The sequence below is a fragment of the Penaeus chinensis genome, chromosome 40 (assembly GCF_019202785.1).
Source record: "Penaeus chinensis breed Huanghai No. 1 chromosome 40, ASM1920278v2, whole genome shotgun sequence".
Lineage (NCBI taxonomy): Eukaryota > Metazoa > Arthropoda > Malacostraca > Decapoda > Penaeidae > Penaeus > Penaeus chinensis.
In genome coordinates this window covers 12,278,252-12,295,751 of record NC_061858.1, presented here as the reverse complement: position 1 = coordinate 12,295,751, position 17,500 = coordinate 12,278,252, and positions in this window count along the sequence as shown.

Below are 17,500 nucleotides of genomic sequence, written 5' to 3'. Positions count from 1 at the left end.
GCTTTAGCTCGTATCAGATGCCAAGTGAGTGTGCAGGTTGTAGGGAGATTCACATCCCGAGGAGGAAAGACAGTAACTGGTTTATGTTGGTCTCTAGCTTTCTTGCATGCCTTTGAAAAATGCAATATACACGAAACACTTCTTGTATAGCATTTATGTATACCCAAAAGGATCTTGTATTTTAAGTTAATACTCAAAAAATATTTTGTTGACGCCATGTACTTTTATAAGAACATTAGTGCATATCAAGCGTAATTTACGTGTGCCCTTTCGGCGTCTGACATTTTCGTGATTTTCATCTCCACTGCGACATTTGAGATATTATTGATATTATCTATTATTCCTCGACGTTGATTCATGCCAGGGGGACTATGGGTATTCGATTTTTATAATGATAAGACCAACTGAAACGAAGAAGGTTGATATGAACACGAAAATTAATAATAAACAGTTGTCTTTCATTGCTATTGGGCCAAATAAATGTGGATTTCCATGTCTAAAGGAGCCTTTGTACGTCGCATCCACAGTGCGGGGCCTTGCCAACTCACCCTATAATATATGTGTACATATAAATACACGACATGTATACGTATATACATATATATATATATATATATATATATATATATATATATATATATATATATAAATGTGTGTGTGTGTGTATGTGTGTGTGTGTTTGTGAGTGTGTGTGTATGCATATATGTGTGTGTGTGTGTGTGTGTGTTTATGTGTGAATTTGTGTGTGTGTGTCTCTTTATATATATATATATATATATATAGATAGATAGATAGATATAGATATATATAAGATATACATATATATGTATATATATTTTTATATATACATATATATTTATTTATTTATTTATTACACACACATACACACACACAAACACACAAACTGTATATATATATATATATATATATATATATATATATATATATATATATATATATATATATGTATAACAATCTCCCTGACCTTGCCTCGAACCTAGGTCACTCCGGGTATGAGACCGGAGGGCCAGTACTAAACCAACCATGCCACACGACCCACTAAAAGGAGTGTACAACTAGGATCTAACTAGCTTCTTTCATATATATACCTAAGTATCTGTATAAGTATGTATAAATAGCTTCCATGTGGCGTACAGAAGCACGTATACGCGTGGCTTCACCGCAGGCGCCACAACGTGCCCCACGCACCCACCAGTACTTAAGGCTCAGGATGACCCAGTTCTTTTCAGAGAGTCACTTCACAGAGTACCCGCCGACCGCTTCGGGTCAGGCTGGCTCCAGCCGCGCCCGACCAAGCACTAAGCGTTTTACCAATTGACCCGCGTGTACCGGGTATCGGTCCGAATCACGGTGCTGTGAGCCATGCTAACGTTGGCTATCACTCCTGTTTATCACTGTTTAAGGACTTTAATAGCCCTTTACATAAGTGGTGGCAGGGTGGTTCGTTGCGTCCTTTTGGCACACAACAATGGACTCACAGTCTCCAAAATCTGGTTACCCCGCTCGAACCAGTCGCTCCCATACACGCAAAAGTCTTCAGAACCTGTTGTGAGTACATATTTGGGGCATTTTTCCTTTCTTTTATCTTCCCCCTAAATGTGTTAAGCTGTATGTGCAGTTACGCTCAAGCTGGTTTTGTTAAGTTAAAGTGCTAATTGACGGCAAATGGTACGCTCTCCACTGCTGACCTCATATCACATTACTGTGTGATCAACAGTATGGGTTCAAACAACAGGAATATCGTTAATTTATTACATATTTGTTTATTTTTTCTCGTGATTAGAGAGTATATTGTTTCAATTGCAACGAATTTAGCGCGTTCATGATTTTACTGTTTTCATGAACATCATATCATTATTCTTTCTTACTACCCATTTCCCGTCTTGACCTGAACTCGAAGTGAAACCTATTAGTCACATCTGCTTGGGACAGCTGTGTGACCTGACCCCACTTTCACTCTGAGTGATTGACACGTGAAATGAATGCGAGAACCGCTGGCATTTCCTGTATATTGTTTTCGAGATTTACATTATTGGATAACGCGTAGCATCCGTTGCATGTTCATTGGTGACACGTTCTATTGGCGCAAGAGCGGAGCTTGTAACGCGAATTACAGAATACCTGATTACTTGGGGTTGTGTATATGCCTGAAGATCCGCGCTCCGACGTTCGGCAACTTTTTGAGCCGGTGTGACCCACTGTTACGTCCGTTAAATAATGTAGGACTAGGGCTTAAGCTAGAATCGTGATTCGCTTATTAATCGCAACTCGCTCACTCCTTTGACGTCGCTGCCATGTTTGGGGTAAATCCCATCGATTTGTGATTCATGATAAATACCCGTAGGGCATTGCATGAGCGCCCATCACAGACAGTGTGGGTGATTAATATTTTCCCAGCTTATTTCGCTTCATAAAGTATGGCAAATTAGGGTACAGAGACCCCCCCCCCCCCCCCGTCAATTGAAGTCTGTATGCGCAGCTTGACATGTTACCTCGGCAGAATTTTTTTCCCCGAGAAGATTCGTTCGCGAATTGTTTCACGTCACCATTCATTAGTGCGTCATACTGTCGCATATCATTAAATGTTAAATTCAATGTAGTACTTGAAATAATTTTGTATTACTTCTATAGATAGTTTATTGCATTTGTGTAAAATGAACGTTAATTTCCGTGTTTGGCACCCATGTCCGGTCTGTGTGAGGTCACTTTCACTCTCATTGTCACTCACACTCACACACACACACACTCTCACGCACTCCCGCGAGTTTGTCAAGTCGTGATGTGTGACTTGTGACATACATTTCTTCTTCTCTGCATTACGCCTTTGTCATTTTCCTTATTTACCCTCTTGTCTTTCGGAGACGGTTAGCAGTTCAAGCTAGGTCTATTGGGACCGCTGTTACCGTCTCTCTCTCCTATTTTTTTTTTCCTTAACTTTGTAAAAAAAACACAAAATGAAAAAAAAGAAGACGAAAATAACGAAAATTCAACCATAAAAACTGCAAATTATATAAATAATCGGCTAGTGGCGCTTAACATCCCCTCTTCTCTGTTGTCTTTCTTTTCTCTTACTATCTTGGCCCTTATGTGTATAATCTTGTTCACGATATCTGTCATAGTACCGAAGGAGTCCCTGCCGCAGAAACGGTCACCTTCGGGCGCTGTGGAAAACGTCACCGGGAGATCGCCAGATACCGAGAAAGACTAGGATAATTACGCCCGTCGATCCAGTGAAGGACCAGGAACTCGCCAGAGCAGGTACCAGTCGACCCATAATGCTGTGAACTTGCCCGGACGCCGCAGATCCACTCAACCTCCGGAAGCTCGAAGAGGACACTTCCGGCCGGACGCCCGTGATCCTGACGAGGACGTCGGTACGAGCAAGAAGGACCTGGATGAGATCTGAGGGAACGTGCATTGGGCGAGTAAGTCTCCGAGTTTGGCCTGGTCGAGGACTACGAGGACGAATCCGAAGTCAAGGAGGACCTGTGCGAGACCTTCGTGGACGTGGGGATGTTGAGGACGAACGGATTTACCAGGGACCAAGATGAAGACGACGATAGGGACGAGCAGCCACGAAGATGCATCAGGGACAGCACACGCAAGAACGAAGTGTTTACAAGTCAAGAGCTAGCCAGGTTGGGTCACCCTTGAGGCAAATATCAGACGCCTCGAGGGCAAGGCGTGAGTAGGCAGCCGAGCAGTATAAGTATGTATAAATAGCTTCCACGTGGCGTACAGAAGCACTTATACACGTGGCTTCACCGCAGGCGCCCCAACGTGCCCCACGTTCCCACCAGTACTTAAGGCTCAGGATGACCCAGGTCAGAGAGAGTCCTACCGAGAGAGTCCTGCCGACCGCCGGAGGTCAGGCTGGCTCCAGCCGCGCTCCCCTGCGGGCTGACGACCAAGCACTAAGCCTTTACCAATTGACCCACGTGTACCGGGTATCGGTCCGAATCACTGTGTTGTATCCGTGCTAACGTTGGCTATCACTTCTGTTTATCACTGTTTAAGGTTTTAATAGCCTTTACAATCTGACTTCGGTTTCGAATTTCTAAATCAGTTTCCACCGAGCGCCCACGGGGAGTGTGTAAAACCTCGCTATCATTACTCATGTATGAGTAGATAGGTAATGTCTATGGAAGCTAGTTAGATCCTAGTTGCACACTCCTTTTAGTGGGTCGTGTGGCATGGTTGGTTTAGTACTGGCCCTCCGGTCTCATACCCGGAGTGACCTAGGTTCGAGGCCAGGTCAGGGAGGATTGTTATACATCTATATCAATGAGGTATTGCATTATTCCATCTTTCATATATATATATATATATATATATATATATACGCATATATTTGTGTGTGTGTGTATATATATATATATATGTGTGTGTGTGTGTATACATACATACATATATATTTACATATATATACATATTTATATATATATATATTTACTTATGTACACACACACACATACACTCTCTCACACACACACACACGTACACACACACACACACACACACACACACACACACACACACACACACACACACACACACACACACACACACACACACACACACAAACAAATACACACACAGTATGTATATATTTTATATATATATCTATATATATATATATATATATATATATATGAAAGGGTAAGGAGTGAAAGAGTATGTGAGTCGAAGAGTGAATGAAGCCCCATGAAGCAGTGACGTATGTAAGGAAGTGTCCATTCGAGTGAAATGAAATGTTGAATGGAATAGAGAATGCCTTATGCATATTTTTCTTCTTTACAAATTATAGTTTTTCCCCCCGAAAGCATTGTAATTAGGATTAAATAGGGAACCTTATAAAAGACTGATATTTATGATGTGACCATAGAAAAAGTAAAACAAAAATAGAAATAGAAAATAAATGGAAAATGTGAACAAACTATTAAATGGAATTATGTGAAGGAGAAAAGAAAATAAAATAAAAGAAAAAATAGATGAAACAAGATATGAAAATAAATTATCATCAAATGACAAGGGGAATCCCCCAATGCGACGTCCCATTCACACTCGGACAGCTGCCCAGACGAGACATACCCACCCGAGGGGGTAACAGCCACTAGCGTATTTGAAACATCCTCGGTAAGGAAAACGAGTTTTGTTATAAATCTTGAAAAAGTGATATTGACAAAGAACACAAACTAAGTAAAGAACGAAGATAAAATAGGGGTTTATAACACTTAACAGGGTTTCCGGTGTGGAGTGGAAAAGTGGCGTGCCACGTCACAAGTACGCCCGTACGAAAACGCACGCGTGAGGCGTGAGGCGTAAGGCGTGAGGCGTGAGGCGTGAGGCGTGAGGCGTGAGGCGCGAGTCGATGAGGCCATAGGTGTGAGGAGAGATGAGCAAAATGAATGAAAGTGAGGAAAAGTGAAGCTACAAACACTCGGACGTTACGTGAGATATGTGAAACCTTTACAAGCAATTATAGGTCACAAAGTGCAATAAGATAGGGGGCGATTAAACCATTTGATTTCTGCTGCATGAATTATTTTGTTGATTTATATATTTTTTTCTATTGTTTTATATTTTATCTTTATCATTTGTTTTTATATCGTGTGTATGAATTTGAACAATAAATCTGGATAGTAATAGTGTTTCCCTTAAGACCAATTGTTAAAACTGAGCAACAAAGTAGAGGTGATCCGCAAAAGGTTATACTGGTGGAGGGCCCAGGCCAGTAAGATCAAATTAGCAACCTTTACATATATAAATATATATATATATATATATGTGTATATATATACATATATATATATATATATATATATATATATATATACTGTGTGTGTGTGTGTGTACATGCATGTGTGTAGATATATATATATATATATATATATATATATATATATATATGAATGATAGTTTAATGTTCGCGTATGTGGACGTGAATAACTCACAGATCAGTTCTCCCCTCTCCAGCATCCCAGCAGACATGTGAAACTTTCATCACAGACAAAGTCTGCGCTAGGCCCGGTGGCTATGTTATGGCAAGCTGAACTACGACGTTCAAAAGGTTAGACTGAGTTTACTGGCGACGTCATAGCACCTTTATTGCCGCCCACAGCATCCAGCCCAACAGCATCCACGGGACCACATCTCACGCTTCAGACCGGCGTGTACTCTGCGGCCCCGATTTAGCCTTAAACCTGAGCTGAGTTCGTGCGAGATGCAAGCGGGGGGAGAAGGGTGAATGGCGGGAATCGAAGGTGGGAGACGAAAATGAACAAAAATGAGACGGGAGAGAACGGGGATATACATCGGAGACAAATTGCAAAAAGTGAATTGAGAGATTTGGTTTTATCAAGGCAAAAGGGAAACGGTGGGGGGGGGGGGGGGGGTTAAGGGAAAAGAGGAGGAAGGAAGGAACGTGGATGAGAGATACGCGTGTCGAATATATGCAAATATATAGAATATAGATATATAATGCCAATAGAGTGTTTCATATATACATATATATACGTATTTCTTTATATGTATGTATGTATATGTAGATACATGTGTGTGTATGTGTTTGTGTGCGTGCGTACGGGCGTGCGTGCGTGCATGTGATCGTGTGTGTGTGGGTGTGTGTATATACGTGTACATGCATGTTTGGTGTGTCGTTTGGGTGTCTTCTGTGAGATTCTGCTCGAGAGTTGGTTTTGAGTGCACGCATACACATATACACACCCTTAAAAGAGCATTTCAGAGCGCTAATAGCTGGTGAGATGACCCCCTTTGCGGCGAACGATCTCTTGCGCTAAACATATTTCGCCATTATTCCGATCAAAAGGAGTGAGAAAAGACTACACGACAAACCAATAAAAATCGGAATCAGAGCAAACAACCGACGTTGAAAGGAAGAAGAAAGAAAGGAAAACGGTACAGTGATTCAGTTTATGAAACATATATAGAGAATGAGGGAAATGAAAAGAAAGCAAGAGAGAAACAAATGATGATGATAATGTTTTCTAAAATAATAAGGGTAGAAGAAAAAGGGCAGGAAATAAAGAAATATAAGATAAATAAAAGTTAAATATTAAAAGGGGATAGCATTATACGGAAGAAAGAGAAGAAGAAAAAGGGAGAAGAAGAGAGAGAACAATCATAAAAGTATGAATGAAAACTACCGTAGAGTTTCCTGCGCGACGCTTTGTGGCGCTATCAGATCTCGCGTCGCCTTAGATTATCTTCATAGGAACTCGATAAGGCTATTTGCTCTAGATTTCCGTAAGCAGAGCCGGTAAATGGAATTCAGTTTTATTATTTCAAGAACAGGATCGCTAAATCCTACCAGGATGAATCCCACCTGAAAGACTTTTTTAGGATCGGGATTCCGCGTTTGAGGGGATTGGATCGTCTGTTTGGAGGATCGTTTCCCTCGGAGCGCTTTGGGTTTCTCTTTTGTGTTCGTCGTCTCTCGCTTGCTCTGTATTTTTCTTCTGTCTCTCTCTCTCACTTCTCTCTCTCTCTCTCTCTCTCTCTCTCTCTCTCTCTCTCTCTCTCTCTCTCTCTCTCTCTCTCTCTCTCTCTCTCTCTCTCTGAGAGTAGTCTAATGTCTTTAATGTCATGCTCTCGCAGGGGTGACCAATGATGGCGGCGTGCCCATGGCATCGTCGCCGTACTGAACTAGCCACGCCCACATCACTCATGCCCCTGACCGTCACCTTGACCCGTATAATCACTCTTCCTTGAGTCACGGTCAGGCTCGGACGCTGCTTCCACCCGGAGGCCACCCTCCAAACCCCCGCCATTCCGGGCCTACCCGCTGCTCGGGTCTCTGCTGCTGCACAAGCCGGCCACATCAACCTCCATTCATGCTACGATACCAACCTCCTTTACCATCAATAAACAATGCAACTAGAACGTGCATTCCCCTGAACCACCAACGTGGGGGACCAACCAAACAACTGACATACTGGTGCAACAACACAACCCTGACATCTGACGGAATACTGTAGCGATTCAGCAGTTTACTGTTGCCGTTGCGTTGTAGGGTCACAGCTTGCGAACATGTGAGTAAACTAGTGTTGTCATAAAGGCTTTTAAATAAACAAGAAGTAACTAGTCATTTGATTAATCAAAACTTGTTTAGACTACAATGTATTTTTTCAGCAACGTTAAACTCACAATTGGTATACGAGGTTGGAAATATGCATTGCATGAATACAGAATATTGTTGGTTGAATGTATTTTTGGCATTGCTATAAATTCGTTTTGTTATACGTACACAAAGTTGATTTAGAAAACTGAGAATGGAATGATAAAATACATACATGCGATTGTATATTTTTATAAGAGCATGTCTTCCTTCGGGGCTTACTCTATCCGCCTTTTTTTAAAACAACATACAACTACCATAATGCAATAACAAATGTTGCAGCTCTAGCGGTATCACAGTGGCGTTCACACAATAAGATTCACCAGGAATATTGGACATTCCAGCCCTTCCCCGGCTTGCTAGTTTGCACTCTGCCTGCTTTACCCGATCACCTGTAAGAATGCCGTCGACTTCCTTTGGCAGATATTTCTCTTTTTTTTTTTTTTTTTTTTTGGGGGGGGGAGGGTAAACGTAATGAAGGTAGATTACATATATGTACGTTTAAGAATCGGTACTCGTCAATATAAGTTCAAGCATGGGGGAGACAGAGAAAGAGAGAGAGAGAGAGAGAGAGAGAGAGAGAGAGAGAGAGAGAGAGAGAGAGAGAGAGACAGAGAGAGAGAGACAGAGAGAGAGAGACAGAGAGAGAGAGACAGAGAGACAGACAGATAGATAGACAATTAGACAGGCAGAGAGACAGCCAGACAGACAGAGATAGACAAATAAACAAGCAGAGGGACAGCCAGACAGGTAGATAGACAGACAGGCAGTCAGACAAACAGATAGACAGGCAGTCAGACAGATAGACAGACAGATACATAGGCAGACAGAGAGACAGACAAACAGATAACTTGGTAGACAGACAGGCAGATATACATGCAGACAGCTTAGCAGACAGACAGAGACAGACAGACAGACAGACAGATAGACAGACAGGCAGGCAGACAGACAGACAGGCAGACAGATAGACAGCAGACAGCTTGGCAGACAGACAGACAGGCAGACAGATAGACAGGCAGACAGCTTGGCAGACAGAAAGACTGACGGACAGATAGACAGGCAGGAAGACAAATAGACAGACAGGTAATCAGACAGACAGATATGTAGATAGACAAGCAGACAGCTTGGCAGGGAGACAGATAAACAGACAGACAGACAGATAGACCGACAGGGAAAGAGAGATAGGGAGGCAGACAGACAGACAGAGAAAGAAAGAAAGAAAGAGAGAATGGAAAAGAATAAACTATCCTGCAACTCTGCAATCCAAAGATATGACAGATGCCTTGCGGTCAATCGCGGCCTTGCAGAGGGAAGACCGCTACTGAAGCACAAGCGATAAGGGTTCCAACCCCTTCTGCCACCCTCCCTCCCCCCTATTATGCAAGCACGATTTGCCGGGTCGCGGGAGGTGGCTGGAGGCGGGGGAGGGGGGGGGGGGCGATCAAGGAAAATCAATGAGAGAGGGAAACGCTGGGGACACCTCGTTAATATGAAATTCCTTATATATGTGTGTATATATACATTTATCTATTTATGTATGTATTATTGGTAACTAGAGAGGTACCTAACATCACGGGAAATAGAGGAAATAGAAAGCGTTCATGAAGAGAGGAAAAACACCTGAAGAAAATTATATTAGTATAGACCGTATAATAAATGCAGGAGAAACTACAATAAGATATACGTTTCCAATGGTGTATTTTTATATTTATATATATATATATATATATATATACATATACATATCTATGTTAGAATATATACATATAGATATAAATAAATAAATGTGTATATGTATACATATATAAATATAAATATAAATATAAATATAAATATAAATATATATATATATATATATATATATATATATATATATATATATATATATATATATATATATATAACCTAATGCCGACGGGCATGGCGTGTACGTCTATGCCATGCCCATTGTCAGATTACTTGTTTAATTGTTATTACACATAGATGGCTACACTTGTACTAAGTCACCAATGAGCCAATTACGAGTACTGCCTGTCTCGCCCGTTTACCCTTTTCTTTGATTTACGAAAATATTTAACGTTATCTTATTTTGGTGTTACTAATGTTTATAACATTAAAGAATTATAATGTTTATAATAAAAAGTACACCATCAATCTTTCTTTCTTTCTTCTTTCTTTGTTGGATTTCTTGGCTATCAACCAGCGGCATATGGCCAAGGTTATTAAGCCAATGGATCCTATTTATTCTGTCAATCTATATAAGGTCATAAAGTTTTCTCTCCCTTAAAAATGTGATTACTGATGATTTTTTCATCATCTGATAATATATTTGATAATGTAAAATCTTTATTTTTTGTTGGAAATAGTTTTTTATTTTTGTCTATTGTAGTTGTATTGGATGCATATTGTGAGTACGTGGTTTATTGCAAGGTTACTATTGCAATGGGGGTATTGTGGAGGGATTTTTTTTCAATATAGGGAGTGAGGTGGGTGAGTCTTGTAGTGTTGACCCTAAGGCGGGCCAACACCACCTCCTCCCTTCTGTCTTTCCTGTGGGATGTGTCCCACAGATCAATAGTTTGCTTGATTTTGTTTGTGAGTTGGAGGCTGGTCCACTTACTTTGCCACAGGAGATGTGTTTTTGCTTTTATAAGAGATACAAAATACCTGAGATCTGTACGAACTATGGTAGTGTCCAGATCGCTAGGTAACCCGGCTTATTTGTCAGCCTGTTCATTGCCATGGATACCAGAGTGGCCTGGTACCCATATTAGCTTGATTGATTTGTTGGCACCATGTAACTTACGAATGATATTACCCAGCAGTTAATTTTTAGTGGTTTCTAAGGATTTAATAGCTTTAGGTGAACTTAATGAATCGGAAAAAAAATAACTTTTCTATCGTGGGTCGTCGATAGTGCAAAATCAATAGCTTTGTCAATAGCAAAACGTTCAGCAAGAAAGATCGATATATGATTCAGTAGTCTGAACTTTAGTTCACATTCAGTCGACCATACACCTGCACCCACACACTTATTTGTCTTGGAGCCGTCGGCATATATATGAAAAAAAGGGAGATGTTTAACAAGGATCTCTCTGAACCTCTGGCGTACCTCCACCTCCGGCGCCATGGCCTTGGCTGATGGAAGCCAGGCTTTCATGACAGAAAAATCGGGCGTTTCCCATGGCGCTATATTTGAATGAACCAGGGTATCGATGGTAGAGAGATCTATACCGACTTTCTCGACGAGGTCGTGGAGTCTCGTGGCAAAGGGCCTAGTGCCTCCATTGCCATTAGGGTGACTTGGGTCTCGAGCCACCTTTGCGGCATAGGGGTCAGTGCTAACTGGAGGGGAGGTACTCCTGACTCCACCTCAAGACGCTCGATCCGAGTACATTTTAGGGCTCCAAAACACACACGCAAACAAGCATTCTGCACAGCATCCAAACCTTTCAAACTTGTTCTCGATGCCGAACCATACACGATTGACCCATAATCTACTTTAGACCTAGTCAGGGCTTTATATACCATTAGCAAAGACTATCTATCAGCTCCCCATTTATTACCAGAAATGCACTTTAATAAATTTAGAGCTCTTTAACATTTATTCTTTAACTGACCAATGTGGTCTTTCCAATTGAGTCTACTATCAAAAAGTAGACCGAGAAATTTAGCAGAATTTTGAATAGGTATTGGGTAATTGTCTAGAGTTAGCTCGGTGTTCGACTTCCTCCTATGTGAAAAAATTACCCCAATACTTTTTCTAGTGGAAAACTCAAAACCCCACTGGAGGCCCCAGTTATGAATCATTGCCGAGAATTCTGCATTATTGCTGGAATGCCATAATGGACACTCATCGGCGTACATTGAGTATTTGAGATTCCGAGGAGGAGCTGGTAAGATGTCATTTATCATACACAGAAATAATGTTGGTGACAAGACACTTCCTTGTGGGACCCTTTGCCTGGACAAAAATGTCCGAAAAAGTGACTTTGTCAGAAAACAATTTGACAGCAAAAGTTCTGACAGAAATGACATTTTTAATAAAACAAGGCAAGTTTCCACGTAATCCAAAAGCATAAAGTTTTCTGAGTAGGCCATATCGCCATGCCATGTCATAGGTTTTTTCTATATCTAAAAATACTGAAATCACTTTTTTTTTTTTTTTTTTTTTTTTTTTTTTTTTTTTTTTGGCAATTGCCTCTTGAATATGACTGTCCAGGTTTACTAGTTGATCGAGAGTTTGGCGTCCCTTTCGGAAGCCGCACTGATCGCCAACTAGCAAATTTCTGGAATTAAAAAAGAAAAATGCAATTGCCGACTATTAACAGTTCGTTCCATGACCTTGCATAAGCAACTTGTCAACGCAATTGGGCGGTAGGAGATAGCAAATCTGGGATTACCCCCTCCTTTCAATATGGGAATGATGTGGGCGAAGTGCCATGAGTTTGGAAAAGTGTGGCTTTTCCAAATTTCACTGTACACTTCTAGCAACTTAATCATGTCATCATGATTAAGATGCTTTATCATCTCATATCGAATCTCATCGAGGCCTGGGGATGTTCCTCTACAGGCTTCTAGGGCTCGGACAAGCTAATCTATTGTAAGATCTTTATTGTAATCAAAGTCATCTCCTGTGGCAAAGTGAATAGGTTGCAGCTCAACCGCTTCCTTGATGGGCAGGAATGCAGGATGGTAATTTGCTGAGCTGCTTGTATGAGAGAACTGCCTGGCGAGTTCATTAGCAATGTCCCTAGGTGAATCTAAATTGTTACCCTCGTCAATGATGTTGTTAATTTCGAAAGATGTTTTTTTCTTATTGATTTTATTGATAGTGGACCAAACCTCTGATGTTTTTGTATTGCTGTTAATTGTAGAGACAAAACTCCGCAATTAATAATTCTTATTAATTGCTTGTTTGAAATTGAAAAAGTTCTCATTTGTGATGTTATTTTTGAAAAGCCTGTTGGCCTTATTGCGTCGGCACAGCGCCCTGCGACAATCTGGTGTCCACCATGGAACTCTATGCTTAACGCTATCTGTCGAAGTTTTAGGAATGGATAGCAATGCTGCTTCTATAATCGAATTCTGAATATTGTTTACCTCATCATCAATGGTTTCTCCAACAAGTTCGAGCTTGACGCTCCTTGTGAAGGCGACCCAGTCTGCTCTTTTTACGTTAAATTTGGGTGCTGAAGGCGTTCTCACTGTGTCGCATGAATATTCAATCAAAATAGGAAGATGATCGCTTCCCAATGAGTCGTCAAAGGTGTCAGCTTAACTATTTGCTCAACTCTACCATCCATCCGCAGGGAACCCCATAACGTAAGATGAGCATTAAAATCACCTAAAATTACTTTATTTTGTGGCAGACGTTCCTGAAGAGTAAAGAGTTCATCATAGATTATCACTTCATCAAGTGGACAATAAACTGAACATATAGCCAGATACGTGCCATTAATTTTTACTTTGCATGCAACAAACTCCAAAGTAGAATCAATAGTCACTTCTGTAAAAGGGAGGCTTTGGTGGATGTACATGGTGACTCCGCTTCCACCCCTACCCTCGCGATCCTTCCGACATAAATGGTAGTTCCTCAGCGAAACGACCTCGTCAGAGACGAGGTGTATTAAAGCATTTCTTGGAGAACTATAATATCGGGAGCTTAGGACGAGGCTAATCATTTAAGGTCATTTACTTTAGATCTAAGACCTCGAGAGTTCCATTGTATAATGGTCGACGCGAAGATTATGTTTTATGGGGTTTGGAAGAGCCTTGTCCACCAGTTTTAATTTTCTTTTTATGGGGGAGAGGCGCCTCCTCTCCCTCGCTTCCCGGGGACCTCTCACGGGATGGTTTAGAGACAGAAGCCTCCATGCAACTCCTGGCGAGGGAGACGACTTCTTTCTCGAGAAATCGATCGCGAGCCAGACGAAGTCCTCACAGGAATAGCCCGGACAGGGAGGTGCGCTCCGGACTGTGATTTGGTATTATCCTCCTTATGATGTTTATGCTGGGTTTATGCAGCCAATTGATCGACCAATTTTGTCAGCTGATATACTTTAATATTTAATTATTTAACGGTTTGTTTGAGTTCAGCAATTTCTTTATCTTTAGCTGCAAGTTGTTGACTGACATCACTTGCACTATGGGTGTTGTTAGTTACTGCTGCAGCATAGGAAGTATCAGGTTTGTGTGTCAAACTTTCCACTTTCCTTCTTAGCTTCAGTATAACTAACTTCATGCTTTCTCATTTATGCTAATGTCTCAGTCTCAATCTTCAGGATGCTGCACTCGGCAGATCCTGATTGATGGGGACCTCCACAATTAGCACATTTGGAAATCTGATAAGTACATGTGATGGTGTCATGTCTTTATCAATACATCTTAATGAGGTGTGTCCGAATTTTTGGCATCTATTACAATGCATTGGCTTTTGGATATAAGGTCTTACTTGAACACGTTTATAACCGAAATTGACATACTCAGTGATTTTATTCAAAGCAAAGGTAAAAAAACACAGTCCAGTTTTCGTTCGCACATTCCCATCCTTCTTGGTCATACAATGAACGTCCACTACGTTTTGGTCCTTCATGCTATCAAGAATTTCACTTTCTTCCATTGTCCTCAAATCCCTGTGAAAGATTACTCCCATACAGGTATTTGGCCAATAGGAATAGTTACTTTAACTCAAGTAAATCCTTAATCTGGGAGTTATATTGTACTTTAACAAGGAGGCTTCCATCTCTCAATTTTTTTATAAAATCAAAATCGCCGTCCACTTGACCATCAAGGACCTTTTAAGTAAATCCTTAATCTGGGAGTTATATTGTACTTTAACAAGGAGGCTTCCATCTCTCAATTTTGATAAAATCAAAATCGCCGTCCACTTGACCATCAAGGACCTTTTAGATGATAAAGGGGTTCACGTTCAAAAGCGACTGATTTTCATTCACGAATTTTACACTCGCGAACCTTGCATTCTGGGTGGGGATTTTGAAAAGTGGTCTTCTTGTTTTGTCATTAGTGGGGATTCCATTGTTCGTAGTCAGATTAATCATAGAAGGGTCATTAGTCGCCCCTCCTCCTAGAGGAGGAGAAGTCGTAGCTAGGGTATCACTCATCCTGGGTATCGGACTAGGTCCGATCCCTTGTCTCAAAAACGTAGTCCTGAAGGGACAAAAGACTCTTAACTTTTGTTATCAATCTAACAGCAATAGCTAAGAGAGTAAGGCAGTTTTCCGTCCTCTAACCCCCCAGTGGAAGCCTGGTTGCGTTCTCCTGTACCACAGAGGGGTCGAGTTATGTGTGGGACACTTCCTTATCGCCGAACTTGCCTAGGCGAAGGACGGTAATTCAATGCCCACCCCCCAAGCGAATACGGGAGTTCACGAAGAACTCCGGTAGGCTCAGGAAAGTCACATTAAGATGAAAAGAATTCAGGACAAGAGAAAAAGTGCGTCCAAAGGACGCCCCAGACTACTGGGCCTCCCTACCCAGGGGTCAAAGCCACAAGGGCTACCCTAGTGTAGAAGAGAGCTGCGGTTCTGAGGTGGGGTGCTGACTACGCCTACTGTAGCCTTGTGTCACCTGCAATAACAATTGCACTGGAGGTGCTGGCAAAGCACTATAAAGTGCGCAAGATCTGTAATTACAGTTTTTTTTACTTTAATTTAGTTACTCTAGAACACAGAAACAATTATGTCTAGTGAGACGAGAAGCCCCGGGTTCCAGGGTAGCACTTGTGTTTATTGTTGCTGCGTTTTAACAAGGTGTTCGCTCATCAGTCTCGACCACGAGTGAGTGGGGGCCATCAATAGTCATAGCATTAGTAAAAGAAAAAAAAAAAAAAAAAAAAAAAAATATCAATAAAAAAAAAAAAAATATCTCCAATTCAAATCAGGTAGGGTCACAAGGTCTACTAATTGACTCCTGTATGCCTAAGCACTAGCACAGCCATCTATGTGCAGACATTTCACAAACAAATATTTAAAAAAAATGAACACAGCATTTTCCCCTTTTTTTATATATTTTCCCCGGCGGCACTGGGTTAAATATATATATATATATATATATATATATATATATATATATACATATATATGTGTGTGTGTGTGTGTGTTTATATATGCATATATGTGTATATATATACACACACACACGCACACACACACACACACACATGCACACGCACACGCACACACACACACACACGCGCGCGCGCGCACACACATATCTACATATATACATATATCTACATATATATATATATATACATATATATATATATATACATATATGTACACACACACACACACACAAACACATACATACACATGTGTGTGTGTGCATATATATATATTTATATATATATATATATATACATATATATTAATTTATATAATGTGTGTGTGTAAATATATATATATATATATATATATATATATATATATACGTATATATTTTTTTTTTCAACAGCCATTTATTCCACTACAAGGCATAGGCCTTCTCAATTCACTATTGAGAGGAGTGCGTATTTTTATGACCTTCCTAAAACTCACAAACAGGGCGTCCCTCTAAGACCTATAATTTCGTCTTGCAACTCAGTTACCCGTCGTTTAGACTCTTGGCTAGCGAGCGTTTTATCTCCTTTTATGGGATCATTTTCTGATAGTCATATCAAACATTCAATGGATTTCATGGATAAGGTTCGAAACTTGCCGACGCACGGGAAGAAATTTAGTGAGTTTTGATGTAGATTCCTTGTTCCTTCATTTTTTCTCGAATCACCCTTTGTATGTTAAGAAGTCAGTAGTCTCGACCATGTTTCTGAGAGCATATAGGATTTGTGATAATGAATTTATCGATCGAGAAATTGACGTCATATTTGAAACGTTTTCTAAATTAGGATATCCTCGATTTTTCTTAAATCAGGCTCATTTATATGCGAGATGGAAGTTTTACACTCATTCCCGTAATACTCAACAGGATAGTGACAATAATCTTTTAATAATTCCGTATAACCCGTCCCTCGATGATAAACGACACATATTTAAAAGCGTTGGAATTGACATTGTTTTTACGTACCTACCCGAACACGTTGCGTAATAGTTTGGTTAAACACAATGCGACTAGCGGTGCTCTGGGGACTTCTCCCGGTATGCATACTATACTCTGTAATGTTTGCCCTAAGTTTTACATAGGTGAGACCGGTAGAGCTTTTGATAAAAGAATAAGTGAACATAAACGGGACGTTAGATATGCAAGAGATTCAAATGCGTGTTTCGTTCATTTGCGTGATGAATGTCAGCAGCTTAACTGGAAAAACGGTAAATTAATTCA